Raw genomic sequence first — 25,305 nt, forward strand, 5'->3', positions numbered from 1 at the left:
ATTGGAAGGTGGAAAGACCGTAGGCGCAGGAGCGGATATCCTGCAGGTCCCTGGAAATGTGCAGCTGAAGCTCGGAAACAGGTCAGGGTTGGTGTTAAAGGTGTAGGAATCTGGAAGTCCTCTTTCTCTTCCTAGTAGTCATACTTGAGAAGCCTCAAGAAGAGCAAAGGACCAGGACAGGTCCTGGGCGGAGGGTGATGGCGTGTGAAGGGCCAACTTCTACACCAAACATCCTGCCCAACATCTGGGACCTCGAAAAAAACAAACACCCTCCACAAAGTAAGGCCTATGGAGGGGCGGGAAATCAAGGTGTAGAGATCCCTAGATGATAGTGCTTCCCAGTACACCGCAGGGCCACTAAAACAGAAGCAAGGACTAAATGAGTTCTATTTAAAACTGAGTGCACTTCGACTCTCTTCACTAGCCATCTTTCTTGGCCTAAAGAAACTCAGAAGGGAGTCCCAGCTTTAAATATACTATCATGGCCTTTTTTATAGGGTGTTTTAAGCTACTTTGTTTTCCTAAAATCCCCTCTAACTGTGCCCGTTAAGAGCACACGGGTCAGGGAACCGGAGAGCCCAGTGATGTTATTATTCAAGTTCATCCTGTCTTTACCGCGCCCTGAAGGTAAGGAAAGGTCTGGGTGTCCACCAGGCGGCCTCGCCGAGGAGGAACTTGGCACAAATTCTCCAGATCGCAGGGAGAGCGGGCAAAAGAAAGCAAGCCAGAGTACGAATAGCGCCCCCGTGGGAAGCAAGACTTAAGGCTGCCACCAACCCACCCGGCTTCTCCCTCAAACCCAGGCAAGAGGGATTACGGGGGCTGGCTACGGCCCCTGAACGGAGCTGGAGGTGCTGGGAGGAAAGTCAGATCCCATTTGTGCTCCCGGTTAGCCCTGCACTCCTCCGGGAAAATACTCCGGGCCCTATCACTCAGGAGCGATCTCTCCTCACCCCAGGTCCCCGGGGTCGAGTAGCGGGCCCCGGGTCAGGGTCGCGTCAGGGCGGGCGTGGGGAGAGCCCAGCAGCTGGAAGCACAAGGGCCCAGGGAATCCCGCGAAGCCACCACAGCGCTCGTCGGCGGGGCACCCCAGGCTTTCCCCGCCTCCGGCTGCGCGGCGCCCGCCGAATGCAGACCCTCCTGCTCCGCAGAGCGGGAGCCACAGAGGGAAGCAGGTGGGTGTGGAGCCGGGCCCGGGACCCCAGGGAGCGGCGGGCGCGCCCGAGGAGAGGGAGGCGCCCGCCGAGGTGTGGGCGGCGCCCGCCCGCTCGCCCGCGCCCCGGCCGCGCCCTGGGCTCGGGGCGCTGTCCCAGGCCGGGCGTACAGCTCCCGCCCCGCGAGGCCGAGCCGGGCCGTCCCCGGAGGTGCCCAGCCGGCCGCCCAGCCCCGCCACGCGGGCCCGCCGCCCACCTCGAGAGCCGCGAGCGGCGGGGAGGAGGAGGAGGAAGAGAAGGAGGAGGAGGAGGAGGCGGCGGCGGCGGCCCCTCCAGCCCGCGGGTGCGCGGAGCGCGGGAGGAGGCGGAGCGCGAGGCGGGGTGGCCGCGGGCGGGTGTGCGCGCCGGCCCGGCGCCCCCGAGCGCCCTGCCTCGCCTCCCGCCCAGCCTCTCCCCGGCTCCACCACAGACACACACCCACCAAGCACCCACCACCCTCCGCCCCCGCCGACCGCCGCCACCTCTCCGCCGGCAGCCCGAGCGAGCGGCAACTCTCCGGCCCGCGCCGCTCGCCTTCCCGGCTCCTTCCGCGGGGCGAGCTCAGCCCCGCTCGATTTTTCCTTTTCTATCCCAGCCCTCTCCTGTCTGGGCGGCGGCGGCGGCGGCAGGGGGATGGGGGCCCGCGTGGGGAAGGGGGCGAAGATCGATGAAGATTATTGTTCTTTTTAAGGATACCTTAGCTTCCTCCCGCCGCCTCTCCTTTGAGCTTTCCTGCTAGAGACCGTGAACAGAGTCAGGGATGTGAGGAGAGGGGGAAAAACGCCAGGAGCTCCAGCCAGCCGGGGAGACCCTCCTCTCCGCGGAGGGGAGGGGGATTTCCAGCGACAGATCACTGGCGAAGGGGACCGTCGCAGGGAGAGGAGCCCCGGAGGGAGTGGGGAATCCCACAACCCTCGGTGGCGCCCGAGCCCGTGCCGCCTGCTGAGCGGGGTCTGTGGGAGCTAGGTAAGTGAAGGGGCATTGCTGCTCCCCGAAGGGGTCTTCCTTTAAGAATGAATCATCGCGGGCAGCCTAGCCAGACTTGAGTTGCTAAAGGAATTGGAAACTGCCATATGGCGCCGAGTGGACTTACACACACAAAGCTGAAGCTGACTTAGCCCTGAGAGGGTTGTTAATGCAAGGCTCCGTCCCCGTGGGGAAGGCACTCCAGTGTTAGCCCCTGAAAAGGTTCTGAGCAGCCTGCCTGGGAAGGGATGCGGAATGTTATTTCTAGGAGACGAGCTCTTGTTGCCTTCTGTTCATTTGTTGGTAAATGCCACACTCACATGCACACACTTGTGGGACCGGATTTAGGGAGTGTGATGTCTCTGATGTATGAACAGTCCTCAGCACAGAGACGTGCATGCATCTTATCCTTCATGCGGTGCGCGTTCTCCGTTCTGTAGCAAGGTTCCTGAGAGGGAGAACGAGTCTCTAAGGAAAGAGCTTCATGGCTGTTTCCAACACACTCTGCTAGAGGACTTGAGAACACAGTTGCCCTCAGTGGCACCAAAAGACACCGACCATTTCCCTCATCATTTGCTTCCAATGCTAAATGACCGTTTTCAAAACGGTATGCTGCCATCCATTTTCTGGAATTCTAAGCATTTTTGTGTATTCATTCATAAAAATTGTCAGTGTGCAGTATGCACAAACATGGCATTTATACATCATTTATGACTGCACAAGTGATAGAATCATAGATGCAAGATTACACTGAAAAATTTAGGATGCACAGATGTACACTGGGTTTATTTCATGCAGGTTCAACAGTCCTTCTAATCAAGTTATGCAATAATGTCAATATTTTAAATAGCATTTCACATTTCTGTTTTTGCACTGGTTGTTGGATTTTGTTGGGATTTGATTTTTTACTCTCAGTGCAAAAAGAGAAGTAGGAATTTGTTATTGTTTCTAAATGTGTGGCATTGTGTGGGACAGTGGTCTCTTGGTATGTTTATCAATAAACATCAATTGAGATATTACATTTCAGAAGACAAGAGGAAGGTAAATTCTGGTCAAAAATCTGAAGGCCACCTTGTCAATACTGCGTAACTTCCAGGAAAGATTTTCAAAAAAGAGGGTAACATTAAAAAAAATATATGTATATATGTATTGAAGTTTTACTTTATTTCACTCTTCAGAGAGAGAGTGTTGTGTGTATGTGAATAAATATAAAGTTGTCCAAAGCTTACTTGTAAGACATGAATTAGATCGATAGACATCTAAACTAAAGATGTTTGATTCTTAAATTAACCAAAACTTAAACAGTTGAGTAATCTGGTCCATTATGTATGCGTATGTGCATTTAATTGCTGCTAGGGGTGGTGTTTTTAATGTAGGGCATAAATAATGTGCTTGCTTCCTTGTGTGGCTGCGTAGAGTTTCTGAGAATATTGAGGGTACTGTGTTTAAATAACTTTTTTTCTCCACTGAATAAAAAGTATCCTCCGCACCTAAAAGAATGAATATGCCTCCACAGAGTGAATACTATAATCCCCTCCCTCTTGCTGTCAGGTTCAGACCAGTTGTTTACCATGAATAGCATTCCGTCTAATGCACTCTTTTTCCTTTTCTGGCACAGCACAGACTCTTGGAGAAAGGAGTGAATCAGTTGGCAGTTCTCTTTGCTTTCTTCCTCCTTTTAACCTTCACCATTCCTTCTCCAGGGTAGTGCTTCCAAATCTCCCTCATACACAAACACACACACCAACTCCAAAAAATAACTCCATTGCCTGCCACTTTGAGAATCCTAGTGCCTGTCTTTTCTTTTTCTCTGATGTTTTTCTAAGTAGCATCAATCCATGTGTCATTTTAAACTATTTCCAATTTCACTTTTCTCCAAATCCCACGATTGAACTTTCCAGGCATACATGTTTACTGAATATTCAGATGGGAGTAGTGAAAATTATTACCTTATCTAATCCTAGCTGTTTGGCTTTTAAAGTTTCCTCGTTGACACCATGGAGCAACTCACTGTGAGCATGACCTCACGCTACTCATTTCCAGTACGGTAGCAAAAGCAAGACAGCGAGAAAAAATGCAGTGGCAGGATAGGCTTTCGGTCACATTTCCTGGTAACTCAAAATAATCTCTGCCCAGGTTCTTTTTGCATACCTGCCTGTGTATCTGTGGGAAATCTTCATTAAGCATGGAAAAAATATTTTTTCTTCAATTTATATTTGTCATTTTGAAATGGTATTCTAGGGAGATTGGGATATGTGTGTACATACTATGAAAGTAGACCAAATTACTGGTAAAATCTAGGAGAGCTACAAAATCTATTCATTCTAACCTCATGCATTTCTTCCTTGAGGAATTGTAAAGAAGTAATTTGTTATCTGAAATGTGCTATCCCTTAGAGACTAAATTCCTTAAAGTTGATAGGACATCTTCTCATGTACATTTTTAAGGTAACTGCATAAGGTTAAGATACTCTGTTTACTTCAGAATGTAAAATTATTTGAGATTTGCTTATATTCATCAAGTGGATTCTGCATAAAGTCACAATGCCTATTATTTTCACAAAGGTTTCAGAGAAGAGTAAGCATGTATTATAAGTGATATTTTTTAAGTTCAGTATTTTTTCAGAGTATTTTTTAGGTAAGAGCTTACGACCTTGTTACTCCCAAAGTGATAAGATAAACTTTATAGAGCAGCACAGTCTTAAATTTTTTAGTTATATACTACAAGTATCTTCATACTCTAGATCTATAGTCCATTCTTGTTCAGTGGTTGTTTCCTCTTTGTGCTTCTTAAATATAAATTCCCACCAGTTCTTTACTATAAGCCCAGGCTGTCGAGCAAAAGGTCTAGTGTGTGTGACCAGAGACTCCTTGGCCTGTGTAAGCCAAACCCTACCATGTTATCTTTTTATTTTTCTATCATATTATCTTTAAGGGAAAAGTAGCTGTTCCTGTAGATTGAATTGTACCTGCCTGTACCTTTAATGTCATGTATGTACTCACTCATTCATTAATTCATTTATTACTCGTTAAGTGTATATAAGGAGAAGAGTGCTTGATTGGAATGTAACCAGTATAAAACAGATAGATAAAAGACATAGTCCTTGCCCCTCAAGGATTTTTTATTTTTTATTTTTTATTTTTATTTATTTTTTTTTTTAAAGATTTTTTATTTATTTATTTGAGAGAGAGAGAGAATGAGAGAGAGCAAGCACATGAGAGGGGGGAGGGTCAGAGGGAGAAGCAGACTCCCTGCCGAGCAGGGAGCCCGATGCGGGACTCGATCCAGGGTCTCCAGGATCATGACCTGAGCCGAAGGCAGTCGCTTAACCAACTGAGCCACCCAGGCGCCCAAGGATTTTTTAAAGTGTAGAGAATAAAACTTGAATATATAACTAATCGAAGAATCACATATGTAGTTCAAAATCAGAGATCTCTGGCATATAGACATGCTTTTAACAGTTTCATACTTAATAAATTAATTAAGGCAAATCATGAAGAGGATCATGAAAATTTGTCACAGTCTATGCTTTGGGGAATTATTAAAAAACAATAACAACTTTTATTAAAGTGATTACTCTTTAAATTGAAATTAAATTAAAACATTATTATAAATATTTATATTTTAATAATTTTAATAATTATATTGTGATTATTTTATTTATATAAACAAAATAAATTTCTTTTTACTATTATTATTATAACAAGCACTTTGGCCAGGAAATATTTTCAGTGTTTTACAAATATTAAATAGTCTCACAACCACCCTATGAGGCAGCTATCACTAATCCTCTTCATTACACAGAAATGAAAATTCAGGTACAGAGACTTTTTGTATAAAGTGACATAGGAAGTAAATGATACAAACTTGAACTCAGGCATTCTGGCTCTACTTAACCACTATGATATTAAGAAGTATTAAGGGTGATCCCAGACAGAATAAGAAAACATGTTTGCAGCTTCTAGATTTATTTGAAGCTCTATCTTCCCATTAAAGTATACGACCATAGTTCTGATTACAGGGATGCTTGGAAAAGGTCAAAAAGGGACTTTCAGTAGGTGAAAACCCCAAAATTTTCAACATAAATTTGAAATAAGAAGCTAGGTTACCTGGAGGCTGATCTTTAAAAGTTGGGTAGACTGTTATCAGAATGCTAAAACATTAGAAAGTACTGCTTTTAGAGTGACCACAGAGAATAAAGCTGGCTGAGAGATGACTGACTAGCCAATTTCAAATGATAGATTATTTTATTTTCATTTCCAGTTTTTAAAAACTTTTGTGAATTGTTTTGAATAAAGTATTATAAATAATTTTAATTTATTATTTTTAGAATTATATGTTCATATGTTAGAAGAAAAATTATTAGTTTTCCAATATATAATTTTCTTTTACCTGTGTCCCCATATTTTCCTCTGTAAAATGTACCTCCCATATATTATGGAAATTGGAATACAGTCACTTAACAGTTTTACTTTCTAGTATATTGTCTGGAATGCATTTATTTTATTAAATGACAACTATAATGTAATTGTGAAAGCATAAATCAAGTTATAAATTACTGAGATTTTCATCAAGGAAAGCTTCCATAATATTTGAGGTAAAGTTCTTTCTAAATAGCCATGGCTTCTGGTTATGTGAAAAATAACACCTGGATTAAATTTGGAGGATAAAATGGCCAAATATTCCCTGAAGGATGCCATATAATTAAATATTTAGATACATCCTCATGATGAACATTTTAATTTTTCCCACAGATGTTAGGTCTCATAAGCTCAGTCGCATATTGTGTAGACAACTCTCAACCTAGAATTGGCTTATAGCTTATAAGTTGATTTTAAAGGTTTGGGTTTTTTTTTTGGAACCTGTATTGCATTTAGAGAAGCAGTACTTTTTTGATGTTTAGGTCTCTAGCCCAATCCACAAATGCCCTTTTTTAAAGATTATTTATTTATTTATTTATTTATTTGGCAGAGAGATAGCACAAGTAGGCAGAGTGGCAGGCAGAGGGAAAGGGAGAAGCAGGCTCTCTGCTGAGCAGGGAGCCCGATGTGGGGCTCGATCCCAGGACCCTGGGATCATGACCTGAGCCGAAGGCAGCCGCTTAACCGACTGAGCCACCCAGGCACCCCACAAATGCCCTTTTTTAAAATCAGTAGTATACCCAAAGTATAGTAATACTAGTACTAAAAACATAACCATTATGTATAACAATATTCCTGGGGAATAATTTGATTTAAATAATATTTATTGACTGCTTCCTCTGCGCAGGGCTCTTTGGGGATACAAAGGTGAACATGGTACTGCCTGGGCCTACAAGGAAGAGAGAAAATTGAGTTCGTACCTAACTCACTTTCACGTTAGGCAGAATAAAGAAAGCTTAATAATATTGGTATAGGCAAAATACTGAATAATTGATTCAGAGATCTATCAGAAGAGCCAGGGACTGCCGACCTCCTTAGGATTCTCATTTGGTGTTTCATCCTCAGGATATCTGCTGAGCTCCTTTCTTGGTGCCAAGCCCTAGGCTAGGTGCTGGGGACATAAATATAAATCAGACAGCATGCACTCACAGCCTGCACATGCAGACAAGTAAATCATAACAAAATGTCATAAATGCTGTTGGCAGAGCAGAATGGCAATTCAATGGAGTAGTTGCCTGACAGAAGCATCCCGAGAGTAAAAAAATGTGATTGTTCTGAGTTCCTAGATGGATTTAGTCGTGATTCACTCCTCAATTAGACCCAGTGTCCCCTTTTAGTAAGCAGGGTTTTGTAATGTCCCTTTTACTTTCCTGAAATGGTATTTGTAGATAATATAACCTATCTTCAAATGTAGTATTTTAAAAAATCAGTAAGTTCTTTCTCTGTAAGAGAAGCCAGAAATCAAAGGCAAGCTGCTTACGATAAACCTGTAGGTATATGAGTTTGCATATGCTCAAGCATAGCTATCCTGAGAGGTACTAAAGTAGTCAGATGCTTGCTACTAAAATGCATAAACTTGGATTTAAGAGAAAACATTCAACTGAATATTGGTGACACTTTTGTATATTTGGCGTTTTTGAAATAAGAATGAAGTAAATACATGCGTGGCATGTGACAGTTACGATTGCAAACATGTGGGTGTAATGTATTAGTGAATGAGTTCACGTGAGCATCATTCTAGCTGGTGACATGACTCTCCAAAATGGTGAGCAAATCTTGGTGAAGTTCCAAATATGGTACTTTCCTAGAAAATGCCCATGCAGAAAATATTTTTTGTATCACAGGGTTAAGATCTCATCACAGATACAAGCAAATTTTCCATGTACGTGTGTGTCTGATCAGTAGTGTAAAACTTAGGGGGTGCAGGATTTCTGTACATGTTATGGGGTTTCTGGTATTCCTGGGCCTTGCCCTCCAAATATTTCACAGTTGTAGAAAACTCACCTAAAAGACTGGGTTAATCTCATTCAACAGCGCTGATTACAGATACAGTCTCCCACCGAAGGGAGCCCATCTCATTCTAATGCATCACTGGGCTGTTTTGAAAAAGCAGGACTCTCTAAGTTTTTAGTAAGAAGATAAATTTAAAGGCAATATATGAGGCTGGCTGATCTGATCATAAATGTCAGGATTCCATTTCCTATGTGGGAGTGTCAGACAAGACTTCACAGGTGAAATGACAACTAAGCTAATTTTTAAGAGATGAGTAAGCATTTTCCAGGCTAAAAAGGAGGCAGATGGAGAACATTCTAGGCAGAGGGAACAGCATTTGCAAAGCAGTGGCATAAAGAGGGCTTGGCTGGTAATTGGGGCTCAACATTGTCAGTTGCAGGGAAATGAGGGGAGATGAGGTTGAAGAAGGTTGGAGATTAAATGGGAAAGGTGTTGTGTTCTATCACTTGGATCTTATCCTATGGGACAGGCAGTGGGGGTTAACTGCAATTTTAAGTAGAGTGACATGGTCCACTTTTTGTGGGGGACAGTCTCTGAGCTAGCATGAGGAAGATGGATAGTAAGAGGAGAAAAGATTGAATCCCAGGAGACTAGTTAGGAGACTGTTGAGGCATACACGTAGGATAAGGTCCAGGACTTATCTTAATAGAAATGGTGAAGAAGAGGAGGGTCTGAATTCCCCATGGCAAACATTTGTAACCCAAGTGTCCCTAAGTCTTTCAGCTCCCAACCTGGGTTGGAATAACAGGCTTGGAGCCCCACTCTTTCTTCTTCAAGGGTCATTGTCTTAGTTGTGGTAACATGAGCTTCTATACTAAAATTCCGTATTTCAGTGATTAATAGAGTAGAAGTTTATTTTTTGCTCACATAAGAGTCCAGTGTGTGTGTGTTTTGTGCAATGATTTGGGGACCCATATTCTTGCAAAGTTCTAGGGATTTGGAGTTCTCTGCATCTAGCTGGGAGTTATGGACGAGAATGAACACCCAAGAAGTGACACACCTTGCCTCCATTCACATTCTTTTGGTGAGAGAATCACATCACTCCATCTATATACAAAGAGGGCTGGAATATCTAATATCTGGTTAGCCGCTCCGCAGCAACATTTCTGTATCATGGAAGGAGAAGCAAAATTTTGCTGAACAGCTATTTCTATCATATTCTGCCTCTCTGGCCACATGTAGCAAAACCTCAGCCACAGGAGACTACCTGAATCCCCCCTGGTCATTGCGTCCATCTCAAAGTCCAGGCTGTAAGGGTGATGCTAAGTCCTCCCCATTAAATCTGGATATGGCTCCTCATTGTCCAGAAACTTTTATACTGAAAGACAGGTTATTGCCCTCCCATGACATAATGATGGATCAGGTGTAGAATAATTGTATTCAAAAATTCCCATTTGGAAAAGGGAAGAATGGGAGATGCAGTCATTGGCCCATGACATGGAAGAAATCCTGCTAGACATTGCCAAAGACCTCCTGCCCTGGCAGTAGGGGAAGTTCTTTATTTTTTAGACTCTGTGTTTTCTATCTTGGAATAACTTTGTTCATTGTTATCTGTAGCCCTGGCCACCCTCTGAGAGGTTCTTCCCTACCAGTTGCACACACATCCAAAATGGATATTGGGAAGTATGTCCTTCTTGGGAATTATATTACCTTCTCAGCACCCTTCTTGCTGGTCCAAGTTTGGGTGCCTTAGAGGATGTTTTATAGTCACTGTTTGTTTGTTTTTTTTTTTTCCTTAGGCCAGGCTCCTAATTTCTTTGACAATACAATTCCCTTAAAATCTTCATATGTTTTTAATGTATTTGCTTTGTGTCAGTTACACTACTAACTACATTGAAAATTCTTTCCTATTCATAATTCTTGAACCTGCTTCATTTCTTTGCTCATGTCTCAACACCATGTCTCAAGTGGTTACTTTGAGGTCATCTGAAAGAATAGCCATGGGTGGTTGGGTGACTTATTAATCAGATCTTTGTTGCAAGGCTGAGTCATTTTGTCAAAAATAGGTATCTGTTATTCGAATCCATTTTCAGTGTTATTCCTCACCGTTAGAGTCCCTGAAGCAATGTACTGTTGCAGCTTCATAGTCTTGGATTTCTAAGAGTTTGGCTATTTGCCCTTATCTCTGTTCTCAAACCAGCCAATTATTTCCTGAGCTCATCCATTATCTTATAACACCTTGCTGTAGGCGGTGAGAAACAACCATCACACACAAGCATTCTGGCTCTTTCTGGCCATTTCCTCTGGAGTTAGTGCAGTTTTGCCAGGGCTGAGGAGGGTTCCAGGCCTCCAGTCTCCTCTGGCTGTCTCCTGACTGATGCCCACACTACATATTTAGATTTTTATAAAGGCAGCACCCACTTCAAGGTATTAGCTTCAGAATGAGTTAGGATGATGCCAGCTGCTATAACAAACTGAAATGTTAGTGGCTTGACATAATATAAAAGTTTCTCACCCACATATCAAATGGGGAGAGGTGTTTATGTGGGGAGAAAGGGAGAATTGAAAATGCACATCTACTTCTTAAACATCTTGGCTCAGAAATGATGACAGCAACACTCCTGCTTATAATCTGCTGATGAAAACTAGTCGGATGGCCCCCCTAGAATGCAGGGGGGCTGGGAAATGCAATCCCTGGGTCAATAAGAGCTTCCCAGAGACAGTTCTCTCTTACAAAAGTGAAGCATAAATTTAGACAATTAGCCCATTCCTGCTGTAGTCATCTTCCTCCAGAGTAAATTAGGGAGGAAAGGGCTTGAATTACATTCACTCTCCAGTTAATCCATTCTGTGCATGGCATGGCCCCACCTCACTCCTGTCTTCTAATTGGCTCTCCATCCAGACTTCTGGGACTAGCACAGTCTTCCTTAGTTCCCTAAAGCATCACTGGTGTAAGGCTCTTGTACATAACGGACTCTGGCTGAGTGCTTTGGGATAAAGGATGGTAATTCTACCAAAGACAAGAAACTAGTTCTAATTGAATGTTAGATGTCGATGCTTCTAGAACTGTCTTTACCATTCCTTACCATGGGGGTTTGCTCACCGGCCCAGATACAAGCCGTTTGCTAGGCCTTTCTCTTCCCCTCGGCTCTTCCTCACATCTCTTTATCTAGGATTTCCCCTCTATCCTTTCTCAAGGTGCAGTGGACTCAGTGTGCAGGTCTACAAAGGGACTTGCCTGTAATAGCCAAACAGTCCATTATGGTTTTATTTTTTTTCCAAAACAAAGCCGTAGTTCTTTCTCTAAAAGGACTTACTGCTTTCTCATAGCCCAACTGTCTCAAAATTGTAGCCAGCTTTTTAAAGACATGCACTTAGCAAATATTTGTTAAGCACTTTTCATAGGTAAAGCACTCTTCTAGGTCACCAGATTAAACAAAATTGGTCATTATCCTCACAGTGCTTATAGTCTATCTAGAAACAAACAAAGAACCCCCCAGATCCCTCTTCAGTGGCAAGGGCATGAGTCTGCCCTAGGTCCAGACGATTGGGGATTCTTTCTATTTGGAAGGGAAAGTGCGGGGCAAAGGCAAGGCTGCTGGAAATGAACGGGTGAGGGTGACACTTGTGGAGTGAGGAGCCGCATGTGGGCTGTGGTGTGCTAAAGTGGGGGACTTGAGACATTATGCCGTCATTATTACCCAGAGATACCTTTATGCTCTGCTTCTGGTCACCTGGTTTGTTTGTTGCAGACTCCAGGACTTGAGTTCTTTGCTTCTTTTTCTACTCCCTCCTCCTGTTTTCTAACAGTGGGCGCTCAGTCATGTCAGGGTCCAGGTAAGCTGGTCCTAAGAGGAAATCAGGCAGGTAGGCACACGTGGCATCTGGAAAAGCCAGAGATGGATGGCTGGCGGCAGTCCAAGTGGGCAGGAAGTTAGATCTCTGGAGTACTGGCAGAAACCCCAGTCAAATTATGGGGAGGGGAGTCTGGGAACAGGCAATATTTGAGACTCAGATAGGTAGGGGCAGACGGGGCAGGCAGGATTAGGAAGATCCAGCCCCATAGGCTCAAATGCTATGGTTTGTGGACACTTAAGAATTTAGAAAGAAGTCTATTGTATGGGGCTAGCAGGAGTCCGGACTAGTTTAGACATAGGTGTCTATTGTCAGGAAAGTCATGTGATGGTCACATCATAAATGCAGGGTTTCAGACACAATGGACAGGACCATTCCCTGTACCATCACCAAACTGCCAACACCTCTTTCTGGACTTCCACTAAAGCTTATTAACTGGACTCCTAGCTTCTTTTCTTGTCCCCTCAATCCATTTTGCCCTTTGCTTTTCTTTCTTTATAAATGGCAAATCTGATCATATCACTCATCTACCTTAACCCCTTAAATGATTTCCCACTTTTCTTAGGATAAAGACCTCAATCTTTAACTCAAGGGTTACCCTATTCCTTCTTCACTTTCCAAAGCATCGCTAGCGTAAGGCTGTTGTTTATAGAGGCTCTGGTCATTCTGGCCCCTGCCCGCCTGCCTCGTTTCAGGCCACTCACCCTTCATAGTCTGCTATGATTTCTGGCTTTCTTTTAGTTTATCCCAGGTGCCTGAGATTCCTTGCCACAAGGCATGCACAGGTGGTGGTTTGGGGTACTCTCTCTTCCCACTTTTACCTACCTAACTCTTACTTATGCCCCTGATCTCAGGTCAAAAGTCATTTGCTCAAAGAAGTCTTCTCGGGCCCCCAGAGTAGAGCAGGTCTCTCCATTATTCTCTTTCTTAGCACCTTTTATTCTCCTTTACAGCACTTACCAATTCTAAATTGTGGGTCATTTTCTTGTGTCGTTTTACTGTGTGAGAATGTCAGCTCACTAAAGGCAGAGGCTGTCCTTATTCACTGCTTTATCCATAACACCTCCACATAGTTGGTGCTCCTTGTTAATGTGTTGGGTCAATGAGTGAAAGAATGGATGGAACCAGGACCTAAGTCAGGTTCTAGGTCACAGAATAGCTACCAGGAGTGCAGCTACCGAGAACTGCTGCCCAGGGTGGACCAGAGTAGGACTAGACTAGGACCAGCATGTTGATGAACTGCCAGGCCATGGCCCTGCACTATATACTCACACACTCTTCACGTGCTTCTTGACAAGGGCTAAAATGGTTCTACAATCTGGGCTGGAACAGTTGGAAAGTGGGGGTTGAGGGGCTACCACTGGTAAGAATGGAGGCCACTGGTGGAATCAGATGAGGAAGAACATGGTACTTCCAATAGAATTTTTCTCTCATCCCTGTTTTCAGAACAGAACTCAGCTTCGTAACTTCACAGGAGAGTTGTTTAGACCAGTGCTTTCCGATAGAACTGTTGTGATGATGGGCGCTTTCTCTATCTGTGCCCTTCGATGCAGCAGGCACTAGCTGTGTGAGCTGTTGAAACCTTGAAATGTGACTCGTGAGGCTGAGAAATTAAATTTTAAATTTAAATATCCATATGTGGCTAGTGGCTACCATACGAGACAGTGCAGGCCTGGATTATTATTAGCATGAATTACTTTAGGAAACACTAAGTTTCAAAAGCAGTATGGTTTAAATTCTAGAAATACCCACTTACAACCAACATCAGCCTCCAACTAACCATATATAAACATGCAAGCCATCTGCGGAGTCCAATGCCTATTTTGACTCAGATGAGTATCTCCCAGGTACATCCTAGTGAAGGGATTTGAATGCACTATGATTTATTTCTGTGCATAGGAATTGTTCTTTATTGAAGGCATTTCTTTCTTTATGTGAACTACAAAATGTAAAATGTTATACAAATATAGAACATTATCTTTGTAAGTGTCTAATGTGACCTTAAATGCTTTCTCACGCCCACTTTTCCCAGACAGGATTTCCTTCCTTCCTTTCTCTTTCTTTCTTCCTTTCTCTCTCTTTCTTTCATTCTTGTCCATCTTTTCTCTCTGTCTCCTGCTTCTATTCATGTTTCTTCCTCTATTCATGTTTCTTTTCTAACCTCTAAAATGACACAGACACAACACTGTGTTCTTTAACAAGTTCCTTTCCTTTTGCATATTGATTTCTTTTGTGCTTATTTATAAGAGCTGTTTTATCAGTTCAGATTATTAACAAAAAATCCCTCTGAAATGATAATAGCTCTTGACATGCCAATTGATATATTTTTGGAGATTTGTCAGATACAATAATTCCAATATTTATTATGTAAAGCATGTTATTATGGTGAAGTATTGTGCTGTTTTTTTTTTTCCACAGTTATCACCTAGATAACATTAGAGTTGCTTTTAATCCTTTGAAAGTTCCCATGTGACTGAATCTCTTGAATTCTTTGTTCTGCTTTTCACAGATGAAAAGCACTATCTTCCAGAAAGATAATACCAGAATGAGAAAGTGGTATTTAGAAGGTACAATTCTGAAATATAGCCGTGAAGTAACATTTGAGAAGAGATGGTTCATGGTTAGTCCTGTTCTCTAGTCTGTACAGCTTAGGACAAATGTGTCTAGGGTCTTCCATGCTAAATGTCTTTAGTTCATAAAATCACAATTATTAATTAGACTACCATTAAATATTAATTTACTTTTGAGATAAATGTCATTTTAAATTTGGAATCCTAGGTTTTTTTTCTAAATCTAAGGAGAGCATTTTCATTAGGCTTAATAGAAAGAGTGCACATAGAAAGCTTAGAAGCTATTAAAAAGTTACTTCTTAAAATTATCTTCTGGTTTCATTCAGGCCCAGCAAAATAATAAACATGGCTTGTAATCATCTATGTGCAGCTAAAGTAGAATGTTATAGTAAGGGTTTTGTCTTTTTTTCTTTTTTGTCTTTTGTCTTTTCTTTTTTAGGGAGCCATTTTCTTGCAGGCATTTTATAACACAGTGTTTGATATAGTTGTAGGTGCTCAATAAGTATTTGTCGAATGACTTAATGAAATAATCCATTTAATTCATTAATTCACTTAAGACCTCCAAGAGCTTTTAAAATTGCAAATGATGGCCAAGGCTATATCTCACATAAATGAACATTATGTTCTATAAAGCCCCATGAATTAAGACATCTGTGTCACTTGCTGGTATTTTATACTTTTCCCTTCCTTCACATTAATATGTTTAAATCAGGTGGAAAGCACTAATTAGGTGCCAGTTAAAGAAATATTTAAGTCCATAATATTATCTGAGCCTATAAGACATATGCTAAAAGCACAAATCCAAAACTTCTTATAATACTCTTTGCAGTAATCCTATGGGTTCTTTGAGATCAAGGGCTGGCTACCTTACCCAATTTTGTATCCCCTGCATTCAGTATAAAGTGATAGCCAATTAACACATTGTTTTGGAAGGAAGGGAGGGAGGGAATGAGAAAGGAATAATGTATCTAAATCAGTATGTATTATTTGTAATGTTTGATCTTTTTCCATTCTGACCATTATTGGAATAGGCGAAATTATAGATATATGTTGTAGTCAGGATTCATTAATAATTAGGTTCAACTCATCAGTATTTATAGGTTTAACTGAATATAAGATAGTTTGATTGCTCTTACTTCACTTTTTCTCTTGCATCATTGTAATTTTATATTTTGATGCTCTAAGGTAGCAAAGTCTAGTGGAGAAATAGACTCAGGAACAAGAGAGTTGGCTTCTAACCCTGATGCGGCACGGACCCTGGGAAAGTCACTTAAATCCACTAATGTTGCCCTTCCAAATGCTATGAATTATACATATATGTTTTTAAAGATTTTTATTTATTTATTTGAGAGAGAGAGAGAGAGATAGCGAGAGAGAGCACGAACCGGGAGGAGAGAAGCAGGTGCCCCTGAATTTTATATTTTTAAGGCATCTATCTTGAGTATAAATCTCGAATACTAAGGCTAATAATATTACTTTTCAAAGTCACTTACTAAAATTTATTTAGGGGGTGCCTGGGTGGCTCAGTCGAGTAAGTGTCTGCCTTCGGCTCAGGTCATGATCCCGGGGTCCTGGGATCGAGCCCCAGGTCGGGCTCCCTGCTCAGTGGGGAGCCTGCTTCTCCCCATGCACTCTCTCTCAAATAAATAAATAAAATCTTTTCATAAATAAAATAAAATAAAATTTGTTTAGTTTTAAAAATTTAGAACTGCAAAAATAGTTGCCAACCCTACCATCTCTATACATGAGAAAATTATAACATTTAATATATTTTATACATGCCACTTAGACCAAAGGATAGCTATAATGGTATAAGAATTATTTGAATTGTAGTCTGCTAAAAATATTCCTCAATATTGGTTCCATATTTCCATTTATTTATCATTCTGAGGCATCCAGAATCCTGCCATTCAAGGAAAATCTCCAGCATCTTATGAGGTTAAGGACATGGGCTTTGCATTAAGATAACGCTGGATTGGAATCCTGGCAGCAGCACTCACTATTTATGTCATCGTGAACAAGGAACTTACCTTTCTGAGCCTCAGTTTCCCTTTTTTTTTAAAAGATTTTATTTATTTATTTTCACAGAGAGAGACAGAGAGAGAGGGAACATGAGCAGGGGGAGTGGGAAAGGGAGAAGCAGGCTTCCTGCTGAGCAGAGAGCCCGACGTGGGGCTCGATTCCAGGACCCTGGGATCATGACCTGAGCCAAAGGCAGACGCTTTAACGACTGAGCCACCCAGGCGCCCCAAACTTTTTTTTTTTTTTAATATTTTATTTATTTATTTGAGAAAGAGCAGAGAGCGGGGGGGAGGTGGGCAGTACATAGAGGGACAGAAGGAGAAGCTGACTCCCCACTTAGCAGGGAGCCCCGGGGCTCCATCCCAGGACCCTGGGATCATGACCTGAGCCAAAGGCAGACGCTTAACCAATTGAGCCATCCAGGTGCCCCTGAGCCTCAGTTTCCTTATTTGTAAATTAAAGATGATAATACCCATCCCTAGGTGGGTTGAGAATTAATGAACATGTTCATTCTGAAAATTAAATTTAAGGGATAAGCATAAAAACTGCATATAATAATCACCCAACATGTGGTAGGTGATAAAAATGGTAATTATTAACAAAATTCACAAAGGAAATGAGATCATAACTTTGGCTTTCCTTCAGATACATCTCCAAGAATATCCTTACCTTCTAGGAAATACAGTTTCTACTTATGGGCATTTTGATCTTAAGCAGAAATAAAATCCAAATTTTAAATCTGAATCTTATAGCAATAGCTTATTTTACCTTGACATGCTCTTGGACTATAATCCTGACTACAAAGCTTGTAAAAGTGAAAAAGAGTGCTTTAAATATCACCATACCTAAACCCAATATTATTGACTCCTTCCATGAAGAAAAAACATTTCCTTGAAGAAAAAACATTAAAGAAGAACTGGAAAAGGGAAAAATCCATGATTTCATCATTCTTAAGCATACTAGTCCGTTCAGTGAAAACAATAGGTGTCCTTTATTTATGAATATTTTCACCTTTGCTTCAAAATGACATTCCCTTATCACAACCATAATTTTTATGATTTTTTTCCACACTGTTTTCCAGATTATTTATTTCAAGACTGTATCATCTGGTTAAGTCACATGAACTCAAGGCTTTCAGTCAGTCCATCTGTGGTCCTGAATTTTCACATTTTTATTTTAGAATATGTGGATGGAATATGATTAGCTCATTTTCCTCATCAAATGCTTTGATATTTTCTTATCAAATTGTGCTAAATTATATTAGCAGTGATTTTAACATCCCAAAATTCTTAGATGCCAGTAGGTCATCTCATCCATCTGCCTTATGTTCTTACCATTAATTATTTATTATCATTGTAGTTCCCTAGCATTTTATACAACAGAGACACATGGTAGATTGGGAAAGGGAGCAGGGGCAAGGGGAGGAATGTTTATAAAGTGCCACACACAGATGGATGCTTAATAAATGCTGTTTAATGATCCTCACTGATGACAAGGGTGGATGGAAAACATGAATTATAAGGGATGTGGAGATGGATGTCTATAGTTCAGTGAGCCTCTTTCCTTTTCTACTTAATGCACAGAATAAAAATCAAGCATATGATTACTTGTGACACATTCTGATTTTTTAAATTAGTTTCATTGATGAAAGATACCATTGATTTGTTAGAAACTGTTTTTTCATGCTAGAAGCTAGAACACATGACAGTATTTTGAATATGGACAGTCAGGGAAGGTACCCATGGCTGTGGCTACACTGAGCGTCCTAAGGCAAATTTTGGCCATAGTCTCCTTTGAGTCTGAAGACGTGGCCACCTATATATTGTGATTTGGATATGTTGGGAAAGATTTCTACCTTTCAACTTAAACTATTTTCCCAACCCAAATACTGCTCTGCTTGTATTTCCATTACCACTGGGTCATTCCTTTGATTAAACTCTTCCCTCCTCGTATAGTTTTTCCATGGCAATACTTTATATTACTTAGAAAGAGGAAAGATCATTGTTAAAGGGTGTAAGCTCACCTCTGGGGAAAAGAAAAGGGACTCACTAACTCCAGTACTTTCTTTTCTTTTACTTTTCTTTCTTTTTTTATTACTGAAAATTCAATCACATTGTCTCTTCTGGCTTGCATATTTGTCTTCAGAGTGAGTAGTGTAAGCTGAGAAATTGAAAATTCACTTCTGCAAAATTTTAAACTTAAGAAATTGAAAGGGTGGGGGTGCCTGGGTGGCTCAGTCGGGTTGAGCATCCGACTCTTGGTTTCAGCTTAGGTCCTGGTCTCAGGGTCACTGGATCGAGCCCCGTGTCAGGCTCCGTGCTCAGCAGGGAGTCTGCTTGAAAATTCTCTCCCTCTGCCCCTCCCCACACTTGTATGTGCTCAAGCTCTCTCTCAAATAAATAAATACATCTTTTTTTTAAAGAAAGGAAATTGAAAGGGTGAGCTTTTTCCTGTTCTTCATCTGTCCAGTGGAATGTCTAGATGAGTGGTATTCACTTAAATCTCATAGAACCATAAAATTGGAGTGATGGAAGCCACCTTGAAGGCTATCTTCTACATCTCACAACAGGGTAGGAGTTTCTTCTGTGCATACCTGACAGGTGGTCACCTGGGGTCTGCTGGAACATTACTAGGCTAGGCCCAGTAGTGTTTTCAGGTAGCATATTCCAGTTGGGGCAGCAATAATTGTTAGAGTCTTATTTATTTATCACTTCTTCCCTACATATGACCAGAAAACCTCGTTCTTATCTTGAACCCAGGCCTTGTCAAAAATAGATAAATAAGGGCCAGTAGAACTTCTAAACAAATTGGAAGTCACCAAAATAAACTGATATTAGGTGATGTTAACCAAAACATTTGACCAAAAATAAGGATAATAGTGCCTTGAAATTCATTATTCACTCATTTATTCATTCTCTTGGATAGTCCACAAAATTTGTTAAGCATTTACATGCCAAACTTGCAAGTATGGATAAGAGAAGCTTATTACTTTTAAGAACTCATAACCAAGAAGGTATTTTCAGTTAAAGCTCACATGGAACCTTCTTCTCCGTTGTAGTTTTTTTCACAGTTGTAGTCAGTTGCTTGTATGTTTGTTTGTAGAATGCCTATCTACCTCCACTAGAATGTAAGCTCCATGATGTCAGAGACTGCAGAGTAGGGCTCATAAATATTTGCTGAATGAAAGAATAAAAAGAATGAATAAATGAATAGTTATGGTATAAGATAAAAGCATTATAACATATAGAACAAACTTCTAATCCATTATGGCAGAAGAGATTAATTCACCCTGGAACAAGATATTTGTTCTTGATCTTGAATAACGAATAAGGGCTTATCAGATGGAGAATGTAGAAAAGAGCATTTCATACATGAAGGTCAGATTGGATTTGGGGAGTGGCAGGTAATATGGGGTAGCTGGAATGAGAATATAATTTTTGAATAAATGCTAAGTAAAATACAAATCTGATCATTTACTTTTTCATTCAAAAATATCATTGTGGGTCTACTTCATGCCAGGAACTTGGGATACAATGGTGAATAAGATGAGACATGATCCCTGCCTTCAAGGAACTATTAAAGAGTCTATTAAAGAGGATGGGTATTAATCAAATAATCAAAATAATCATCCCAATAAATATAAAACTGCTGTTGTGACAAGTGCTCCAGGTAAAAGGCACCTACTTCTATATAAGTTCTTAAAATAAGATTATTGTATAGTCAAGGTAATCGGGATGTTATCTAAGATGTGATTCTTGAGTTGATATCTAAAGGTGAAGAGGGGAGAAAATAGAAGTAGTGCAAATTTCCTGTGGTGGGAGGAGAATAGCACATGAAAAGAAATGAACAAAAAAGCTAGAACACAGAACGAGAGGGAGTAAGGTACATGATAGAACTGCAGAGAGAAGTAGAGGATAGACCTTGCAGTCTTTGTATGTAGTGTGTCTTTATCCAGAGAGTGGGAAGCATGGGAGCATCTTCTATACAAAGTGACCCCAGTCTCCTGGTGTTGGGGCTGCAGTGTGCAGAACTGACTGAAGGGATCCAGAGCAGAAGGGGGTAGTAATCATAAGAACTGGTACTAGGAAAGGAGAGGTAATGAAAGAACAATTCTGTGAAGTTCACCTCTCTTCATCAGAGCACAGTCAAGTTGCCTGAGTACAGCCATTAGCCTTTTAAGAAATGAACAATATATAGGAAATATCGCATCTCAACTTAGTGTAGTTTGAATCAATATTTTGACATGGGGGTAGACAAAGAAATAAAAGCTTTTAAAAACTGACTATAAGGTGAAAAGCAAAGAATAACGAGGTGGGATGTAATAGAAAGAGACTTATGTAGGCATTTATAGATCTGGGTTCTAGTCCAAGTTCGGCAACTACCAGAGAGAGAGATCAACCAAGTCACATGACCTCATTGGATCTCAGTTTTGAAACCTGGAAATAAGGAATTGGACTGGATCATATACAAGTTCCCTTTGCTACATTATGTGATTCTAGTCTCTAAACATGAGGGGATATAAAGTATGGTATAATGTTTAGGTCATAGAAACTAAAATCAGACTCAGTATTCGAGCTTTTAATAAAAACCACATTGCCTGTAATGTGTTTGATTATGAGAAGTAAGGGACCAGAAGGTAATTGGAAAGTGTATTTTTGCTATTAAATGGAGCCCAACTGAGAGAAACCTCCCTTGTCAAGAATGTTACTACTGAACATTCCAGATCAATCATTACATGATCTAAAAGCTAATTTTATTGGAAGAAACCTAACAAATATTCAAATCCTATCCAAATTTCATGAACATTTTTTTACTTGGTCTTATAGAGGCTAGATCTAACTTAGGCCAAACACCCACATGGCATATGAAATTTGAGTCCATCACCCAATTGAAGATTGTATCATCCACATAGAACTGAAGTTTGTGATTTTTATCAGGATATTACAGGGTGGCCCAGCCTTGTTTTCATTCCTTTCAGTGGCACAAGTAGTTTTTCTGTTGGTTGCCTTTTTAACTTTTCTCATCGCCTTTCATCTTTACTTATCCCCTTCACTGCATTGTGACTCTGGGAGGACGTTTGCAAAAAGAAACTTAAAAGAACACATCTTGGGCCCCAATGTAAAGGGCATTTTTACCATCATAATAGAAAATCTTCCACCAGCTGAATGGCTGAACACTCATATAAAAGTTTTAGCCTTTTTGTGTGTTTGGAAACAGACTGAAAATTTCAAGCCATGACTATACCTTGTAGTTTATAAAAGGCCCAAGATGCATTATAATATCAGTATCATATTTTTCAAAGTAGAGGATATTTTTTGTCAGCTATGTCTTATAAAAAGCCCTGTTACTAAAGGCAAACCTAGTGTTTTACTCTCTAATTATAGCAAACATATATATGTAGGATCTAATTATTTAAATAGTTCCTTACTGATGAAGAGCAATCATATTATGTGTCTAAACAAAATGGTTTATTTATAAATTTGGTTATTCAGAGACATCTGTGATATTTAAAGATGCTCATATTGCATATTCTACTTATTACTTGCCTTTTCCCCTTCTTACTGCAACACAATGCTTCCTCTGACCACTGAAAGCAAAGCTTTTAGGATTTTGTTCGAGTGTATCTAAAAAAAGCATCAGTTATATCAAGGATAAAAGTCCTAGATTTTTTTTTAAACTAAGGACTAAATATTTGTGCTAAAAATTGAGGAACATATTATATTAACAGCTTTTGACTGCAGAAAAGAAATGCCACCTTTCACCTTTCTGATGACAAGGACAATGTATCAGTTATTGCTAGAATTTGATATATTAAAAAACAATAAGCACTATGAAATTCATTGATATTTCTGGCCAGGTTCTAAAGTAATTCAGCAGGTTTGTTGAATTTCTTAGGATAGCTGAGTTTCCAGGGCTTTACTTTATTTTTTTTTTTTTAAGATTTTATTTATTTATTTATTAGAGAGAGAGAATGAGAGAGAGAGAGAGCATGAGAGCGGGGAGGGTCAGAGGGAGAAGCAGACTCCCCGCCGAGCAGGGAGCCCGATGTGGGACTCGATCCCGAGACTCCAGGATCATGACCTGAGCTGAAGGCAGTCGCTTAACCAACTGAGCCACCCAGGCACCCCTCCAGGGCTTTACTTGAAAGTACTATCTTTCTCCAATGAATTTGATTCATTTTTAACTTGTTATCATTTTTTTTTCATTAGTAAATTCTGGAAGTAGTTTCAAAAATTTCAGGAAGTACTAAAATTTTTTTTTTTAAGAAGCATTGATTACATTTTCAACTAATAGTTACGGTACTTTTCTCTCCAGATATCTACTACAAATAAACTTTGTGGCTCTCTGAACCAGAAATAGCTATTATAAAAAAAGATTCCTTAACTACTTAATACCGTACATGAAAATTTAAGAAAATGCTTTAGCTATCCATAGAGTGATTTAGACTTTAAGATCTCAGAGCTGCTGTGTGCACATGCCTGCTCAGGATGTACTAGCAACACAGAAATGAAATGTTAAACTTCACTTAGATCTTTAGAAAGATTTGCTTTGTGTCTTCACAGGATCACACATGGGACTTTATCCTGCCTTGCTACCCTAAGGAAGTGTCAAGTATATGACATAATGGTAGTATTTTTGAGACTACAGTAAACTCCACCCCCCACAACCCCCCCTCCCTTGGCCGCCACAACCTAGAGTCTCAGGCTGTAATTTTGATGCCATGATCAGAAAGTTGTGTTTTGTCAGCTTTGGCCCTGAACGGGTTGGCAGCATAATTTCACGCTGCTGGTAACAGCACAGTGCAGCTGTGCAAAACGAGAATGTTTGTTGTTGTTTATTGGTTAAAGAGTCGCTTTTTTCTCTAACAGACTAATGAAGGGAATTTTAGTACATTTGCATGGGTCGACTGATTGTTGCAAGCTTGACTTTTCAATTGATCAAGTGAGGTGAAATAAGTCAACAAACTGCCATAAGAAAAGGTTCACTGAGATTTTGCCCTTGAAATAAAAAATGTCTTCAGTTTATAACTATTTATGCATATAAATTCTACACAGTTGCATAACATCTACACCTTTGAACATTGAATTATTACATTTTATATTATACTTATATACTAAATTGAATTAGATGATAAATTTTTATGGAGTAAAATGATGATAGACATAATTTCACTTATAAAGCTAAATGTGAGAAAATGTCGCATCATATCCATTTTAATTACTAAAATTAAAAACATAAATTTTGCGAGCTCTTAAGAATGTCAAGATGCAGTACCTAACCCAGAGGAAACCGACAGGTTCATTGTTAGAAGTAAAATTAGTATAGTAGAAAAGAACGTAGATGAAAAATGAAAAGTCAAAATATAGAAAATTAAACACTAAATAAAAGAAGTGAAACTTTTATGATGTTCTGAAGGTAGTTTCAAGATCTGGTAAATACTAAAGGGTTCTTGAAAGGAAACATGGAAACCACCTTTTTAAAAGAAATTAGACAGGAAAAAATTCTTCATTGACTCTAAGGTAGTAGGATGTGTTTACTTTTATCTAAAGTGAAGATAATGATTGGAGCGGAGGGTGGTAAAGATCACAGAATCATAGTGGGAGGAAAGATTAGCCAAGTGTCATAGGATATTAATGATCTGTAGGGATAAAATGCCATTATTTAATGGGTGAGGAAACAAGTCCAACCAGAAAGGTGAGGGGGAGGCAGAAACTCAGCCCAACTGGACCCAGGGGTCCTGAGCCTCTGAGCAAAGCCCCTTGTGTAAACTCATACAACTTCCCATACAGAGCAGCTCAGTTTAGACGTTTTTCTCTTCTGGATAGAGATATGGTGTTTTCAGCTCAAGAGGTTTTCATATTAAGACTATAGAAGACTTTCTGAAGTGGGTACAAGTTTGAAATTATATAGTTTGGTTTTGTGGTTGGTTAAAGGCTCCAAGGATAGAAAAATCTAGGGAACAAGATCAGAAGAGAGGGAAAGGAATGGGAGAAAGGTAAGCAATGTGTGGAGAAACAGAGACAGGAAAGTGGGAGAGAAAATCCACGGAGGAGGAAAGAAAAGGGAGAATGACAGGTGGGGGGCAGACAGAAAGGCTCGTCGCGTTTCAGAGGTACTGTCCTCTGCACTTGTCTTCAACTAGAAGCTCCAAAGGTGACCATTTGTTTTCTTTTTTTTGTTTGTTTTGTTTTTTTTTTTCAAAGCAAAAAGGTTTAATATAAAGATTCAAGATTCACATCATGATAAATGATCTAAAATTGAATACCTTCTTGTGACAAAATTTCAACTTTTGCATATTTTCCCTATTTAAGTTATCCTGCCATC

The 25,305-nt window shown here is 40.3% G+C and overlaps 1 protein-coding gene across 2 annotated transcripts in view; it reads left to right on the forward strand.

The window, feature by feature from the left end:
* The first annotated feature begins 760 nt into the window (after positions 1-760).
* KCNB2 (potassium voltage-gated channel subfamily B member 2) overlaps positions 761-25,305 on the forward strand; it is a 399,688-nt gene continuing 375,143 nt past the window's right edge. The window contains exons 1-2 of one of the 2 annotated variants that reach the window (XM_032421637.1): positions 761-1,175; positions 1,885-2,159. The gene's annotated coding sequence lies outside the window, so the exon portion shown is untranslated. The remainder of the gene's footprint in view (positions 1,176-1,884; positions 2,160-25,305) is intronic. The other variant, XM_032421638.1, reaches the window with a different exon arrangement.

Source organism: Phoca vitulina, unplaced genomic scaffold (assembly GCF_004348235.1).
Source record: "Phoca vitulina isolate PV1807 unplaced genomic scaffold, GSC_HSeal_1.0 scaffold25, whole genome shotgun sequence".
NCBI lineage: Eukaryota > Metazoa > Chordata > Mammalia > Carnivora > Phocidae > Phoca > Phoca vitulina.